General features: G+C 39.6%; 1 pseudogene; it reads right to left on the reverse strand.

Annotated features, from left to right (window-relative positions):
• Nucleotides 1-2290: 2290 nt before the first annotated feature.
• LOC119620490 (large ribosomal subunit protein eL37 pseudogene) lies at nucleotides 2291-2583 on the reverse strand (annotated as a pseudogene).
• Nucleotides 2584-6609: the final 4026 nt, after the last annotated feature.

The raw sequence follows: 6609 nt of genomic DNA on the forward strand, positions 1-6609 counted from the left end.
TGACAGCAAGGTCTCAGGTTCTGTTTAATCTTTCTGTATCCCTGGACTAAAGCAATGTATGCTGGTCTTGTTTTACATTCCAGACTGGATAATGTGTACCTCTCAGGCTGTTCTCACAAATGGCCTCTTCTGTCTGTTTTGAGTACATATTATCTGTGCTCTGGGGTACAGAGTACTCTAGGGTTCACCCTTGGTCATTCCTAATTATCTGTAGTGCAATCTATAAAGTCAGTGGCCAGCCTCACTGGCCCTGCGGCTGAAACAGAGTACCGACAGAGTGAAGTATGAAGGGTAGAAGGCAAACCTGGAGATCGGAGTTGCAGGAGGAGGCACTAAGAGATAAGGGTCAACTTGTACAAGATTGATCCCCTTGCAGGATGCCATTTAGAAAATGAGTTGGCTTCCTGAAAAGTTTTATGGAAATTGGTTATTGTTCAGTGCATAAGGCATTGGCCAATGACAAGTATTGGACCCAAGCTCCCCCATCCTATTTATGACAGGGAATGAATTGGTGCTCCCCTAACTGTGAATGTTAAGGTATTGAGTTAGGCAACCAACTCACTATATCACATAGCTTCCAGGCTTGGACTCCAGACTCTACTCATTTCATAACAAGAGATGAGAGGATAGTGCTGAACTGGAAGAACAGAGCTAGATCCATGTTTCTGCTCTGTCATATTGCTGTGGTGTCCCAGGCTCTGATGATGCCTCATGGGGATGGGGATTTGGAATAGGAGACTATTGCTTCCTTAATAATGAGCAGCAAAAAGGCCTCATAGCCCAAGGGTTGGGGTCCTTCCCCCACAGGCTGACACAGCCAGAAGTCTCTGTGCTGCCCCAGAATGTATGGACAATGGGACAATCTACATTCCTAAGATTTCTGTTTCTATGAATCTTCTCCTATGAATGCAATTATATGTGTGCTGTGTGGTCATTTTTCCTTGTTTGCTCAACACTCATAAGGCTTCTTGTCTGATTTGTGTATTGCTTGGTTAGAGTTACTTTTCAAGTATTGTTCTCAGATCAAATACAAGGGTAGTATATTCTCTGCATCCCTGCATATAACTTTCTTTCCTGATTAGCCCATTGTTTTGCTTTGTTTTTATTCTTTGTCTATGTAAAGTAGCATGTCAGCCCTTTCCTCACAGTAATGGGTAGATGTTATTCTACTAATTTCTAGCTTCTGACATTGTAGATTTGAAGTCAAATGACAGATTGTCTTTCTTCCTTTATAAGTAAATTTTTTTTCTGCCTTGAAGTTTCTATGAGTTTTTCATCATTCTTGAAGTTTTAAGTTTACAAGAGCATGCCCAGCAATGTGTGTTTTCTTGTTAAAACCATCTGGAATTCAGTGAGCCCTTACAGTCTGCAGTTGCATATCTTTCTTCAGCTCAAGGTAATTTTCTTCTTCTATATTTAATTATTTTCTTTTTTTCATTATTTCATTTTATTCCCCTGTGGAATGCCTATTACTCACATGTTGGATCTTCTGGATCTATCCTTCGAATCCTTCATCATTTCCCTAATGATTTTCATCTCTTTGTAATTTTGTTCTTTGCTTCGAGATCTCTTTCACTTGAACTTCAGGCCAGTAACTTGAATTTCAACTTTAAACACCTCTTTGAATTGAGATGCTGAATTCCTAGTTCATTCCATGCTATACATGAAACTCTTTTAAGAGTTCTCATTATACTTTTCACTCTCTTCCAGTCACTCTCTTTTTAATAAGGGATTCTTCTGAGTATTAATCTCCTTGGCTGCTAGACCTAATATATTTTCCTTCCTCCTAGTGGTCTGCTGACCTTTGAGAGCCATGGTTTCCACAGGAACTATGGATCACATTCTAGCATTGGTGCTCTCTAGTGTTAGTCTTAGGCTCTCATCTGGCTGAGAAAGAAGAAGTTCCTGCAGTAGCTCCCTCCCTCAGGGAGTTGTGCTCATTATTGGCCCCAGTGCTTCACCCCTCCCCATATCCATGTCCTTGTAACTGCAATACCCTCCCATTCTGGATGAGATGATCTGCCTCAGGATTTTGTTCTGGTCTCAGTCATGTGATCTGATATGACCAATGGGATGTTTTTCAAGTAGGAGCTTGAAAAAGTGCTTGCACGTTTCCACTCACTGTCTGGTTCCTCTGCCTTCACGATGGGAACATCCTGGGCTAACCTGAGGAAGGATAACATTTGGACCTACCAGAAGTGTGTCATTCAGTTGTCCCTCCAAATGACTTTTCTTTCTTTTTTTTTTTTTTAAACCAGAACATTTATTGCATGACTAATCATTGACATTCTTAAGATGAACTGGATGCTGCAACAGCTGCCCTCTTGGGTTTAGGTGTTGTTGCTTCATGGAATCCATGCCTGAATCTGCGGTATACAATTTTTAGGTGCCTCATTTGACCAGTTCCGGTGGTATTTTGTCTTTTAGCCTTGGCACTCCAGTTATACTTTCTCTTGTGCTTGGCAGGGTAGCCACATTTGCCACAGGTTGACTCCGAAGGTGGTAGGCCTTAGAGCCACAGTGGTGGCACAATGTGTGTGTCTTATTGCGACGCTTTCTAAACGATGACGTCCCCTTCGTCATCTCGCTTCTGCAGTTGAGACCAGAGAGACCCCAATGACTTTCTGTCTCATTTCAAGGTGTTCATGAAGTCTGAAAACATAGGCTCATATACATAACACTATCCAGGACATCTTCAATGTGTAAAAAATAAAATCACATAATTATTTACGTTTCCAGGCTTCATGGACAGTCTTGTAGAACAAAAGCCAAAATCCTAATGATCATCTACAAGAGGCTCTATATGATTTCCTACTCTTCCCACCTCTCTGATCCCCTGTTCTCTCTCTTGTTCATTCTGCTCCAGGCACACTAGGCTCCTTTTCATGTGCCTGAAATGCCTTTGCCCTTTACCAAATATCCCCAGTGAAGTGGTTTGAATATTGATCTCCCCAAATCTCATGTCGAAATGTAATCCCCAGTGTTGGAGATGGGGCCTGGTGGGAGGTGTTTGGGTCACTGGGGTGATTCCCTCATGGATGGCTTAACACCATCTCCTTGGTGATAAGTGAGTTCTCACTCTGAGTTCATGTGAGGTCTGGTTGTTTGAAAGAGTGTGGCACTTCCCCCCATCTCTCTCTTGCTCTTGCTCTCTCCATGTGACATGCCTTACTCCTGGTCACCTTCTGCCACAATTATAAGCTTCATGAGGCCTCACTAGAAGCAGACGCCAGCACCATGCTTCTGGTAAAGCCTGCAGAACTGTGAGCCAATTAAACGTCTTTTCTTTATAAATCACCCAGTCTCAGGTATTTCTTTATAGCAGTGGGCTATTCTTTATAGCAATGGGCTAACACACACACATCCCTCACTTTCCTCATGCCTCCTCAAAGGTAACTTTTCCTTATCACACTACTTACTCCCCTCTAGTACTCTGTATTCTTTTACTCTGTTTTATCTTTTTCCAAAGCACTTATCATAATCTAACATACTTTTTATTTTACTTATCTATTTCATTTATTTTCTCTCTTCTTCACTAGATTGTAAATCCTGTAAAAGCAGCGATTTTTGTCTGTTTTGTTTACTGCTGATGCAGGATTTTTCTCAGTCCCTTTGCCAGTCAAGGACCTCTGGCTGGTGATGCCCCTACCTGGGCCGTGCTCGGGGCATGCTACCTGCTGTAGGAGATGACGTGCTCACTTGGCCTGTCTGGACCAAGTCATGCTTGCACATCAGTTCCCGAGTTCTTTTTTCACATCCAGGAAGAATGAGAATATGTTGACAATTGAAAAGTAAGCAAGGTGGGGAGTTTTCTTGAGTGTTGAAATAGCTTTCAGGGGAGAGGAGATATGGGGGTGGTCCTCCTGCCTTAGGACAGGAAAGTGCCCTGTGTATGGCTGAGTCTGGGGCTTTTATGGGCTCAGAATGGGGAGGGGCAGGCTGTAAGTAGTATTGGAAAAGGCAATATTTGATTAGTTAAAAGGCATTATTCAGAAAGAATCAACTGGGAAAGGGCAGGCAAACAGAAATAGAAGTTCTCTGGGTTGTGGGTTCCATCTGGAACCAGCAGTCTGGTCTTTCAGCCTTCAGGCTGTTTTTGGCTTGAAGGTGGTTTCACTGGGGACCCACCCCTATCTGCCTGGGCATTTGGCTTCCTTCTGTTGCCATCACTGCTATAGCTCTAATACCTATATCATACTTGGTAAATGTTACTGCATTGAATAAAGCCATCAACATTTATTTTGTTATAATTATTTGCTTTTAGAGACAAAATCTCACTGTGTTGCCTAGGCTGGAGTGCAGTGACTATTCACAGGTGTGATAATGGCACACAATAGCTTTGAACACTTGGGCTCAAGCGATCCTTCCTCTTGCCTCAGCCTCCCAAGTAGCTGGGATTATAGGTGTGCATCTGGCTCGCAATCAACGTTTTAAAGCATTATCTTTGGCATAGAGACAAATGCTTATTTTATTTGTTGTGACAGAGCAAGCATTCTGTTCATCTAAAAGTTGTATCATATCATTTAAGTTCAAATGAAGTCTAAGCGTAGCTGGAGAGAGTTGATGGTTTGAAATAAATTGTATTTAATCTGTTAAGGGCCTATTATATTTCCACTCACAGTGGATTCTTACAGTGGTAGATATGATGTGAATTTTTAATAAATTCAAAATTTTTTTTGTAAAATAAAAGATAATAATATCTCAACATAAGCCTTAAAAATTCTGAAACATTCTCAACAGATTTCTCATTAAATTAAAACAGAATATAGTTTTGGCTATTAGTATAATGTGATCATGAGTTGTTCCTAGGCTTTAGTTAAGTAAAATAACCTCCTGATATATTTCAAAGAGCAAATCAATTCAACTCTTTCCTCATGTTACAAATTGTTAAATATATGTACACATTTGTTCCAACTGGTCATGAGAAATACTTAGAGAATATTGATAAAATACACAAAAATCTCCTTTTTCCATTTAATGCTGCATGTCATTAAGTATTCTTTATAAATACAGTTGTAATTGTAACAAACAAATCCATATTGCTTTTCTAAGATTTGTAGACTATTGTCTATTTTTCTCTTTTTTTTTTTTTTTATTTTGAGGCAGAGACTTGCTCTGTCACCCAGGTTGAAGTGCAGTGGCGCGATCTCAGCTCACTGCAACCTCCGCCTTCTGGGTTTAAGCAATTCTCTGCTTCAATCTCCTGAGTAGCTGGGATTACAGGTGCCTGCCACCACATCCGGCTAATTTTTTTTTTGTATTTTAAGTAGAGATGGGGTTTCACTATCTTGGCCAGGCTGGTCTTGAACTCCCAACTTTGTGATCCACCCAAGTCAACCTCTCAAAGTGCTGGGATTACAGGCGTGAGCCACTGCACCCGGCCTACTTTTCTCTGTTATAAGTAAGACTTTGATGATCATCCTAGGACATAATTCTTTGAATGCTATCTCTGTTATATATATATTTTGGCTAGAGTCCTAGGTAGAGAATTAATTAATCAAATGATATAAGCATTTAAAATTTCCTTGCTCCATAATTGTCACATTTTGCAGAAAAGTTGCATCACTTTTTACTTCTATTAGCAATATATTGGTGCATCTCATCCCTCTCATATCAGCATTGAATTTTTTTATTGTGGTAAAGTATACCATAAACATATGGTAGCATAATGTTTACCATTTTAGCCATTTTTAAGTGTACAGTTCTGTGACATTAAGTATATTCACATTGTTGTGAAACCACCATCACCATCCATCTCCGGAACTTTTTCCTCTTCCTAAATTGAAACTCTATCCACATGAAACACTAACTTTCTCTTCTCCCCACAGCCACAGGCAACCCCCTTCTACTTTCTGTTTGTATGAATTTAACTACTCTAGGTACCTCATATGGGTGGATTCATATCTCTCATTTTGTGACTGCCTTTAAGGTTCATCCATGTTGTGGCATGTGTCAGAATTTCCTTCCGTTTTAGGGTTGAATAATATTTCATTGTATGTATATAGCACATTTTGTTTTTCCATTCATCTTTCAATGGAGACTGGGGTTGCTTTCACCTTTTGGCTATTCAGCATTGAATTTTAAGAAGACTCTTCCCTAGTTTTAATTGTATTTATTTGATTTATTGTAATACTGAACACATACACACACACACAAACACACACATTTCCCCCCCCCCAGTAGCTATTTGTATTTTAATATTGATTATGCTAAATTTGTCATTGACTTTAGTAGGTATTCACTGTAAGCAACATAGGAAAGTATTAAGCTAAGAACATACTATTTATGTTTATATCCAGGGAGAAAAGTTTTAATATCTTGTCATGTATCAATTTTTTGTTTTGTTTTGTTTTTGCAATTAGCTACAGTTGCCTTTAGGTGGCATTAGATACTTAGGCATGTGTTATAGAGATTTTTGGTTATTGGATGTGTGTATGTATATTTTGACAGCTTGATGGACTTAAAAGCTGATCCAAATGTTATTTGAGGTCTAGAATGACATATAAATTAATATAGAAGCTAGGCATCCTGAGACCTCTTTCATTATGCAACTTCATGCTGACTAAATGACATCTTCCTTTTGGTTCTACAACAAATATTCTCCAGTTC

Source organism: Chlorocebus sabaeus, chromosome 7 (assembly GCF_047675955.1).
Source record: "Chlorocebus sabaeus isolate Y175 chromosome 7, mChlSab1.0.hap1, whole genome shotgun sequence".
In the NCBI taxonomy this organism is placed as follows: Eukaryota; Metazoa; Chordata; class Mammalia; order Primates; family Cercopithecidae; genus Chlorocebus; species Chlorocebus sabaeus.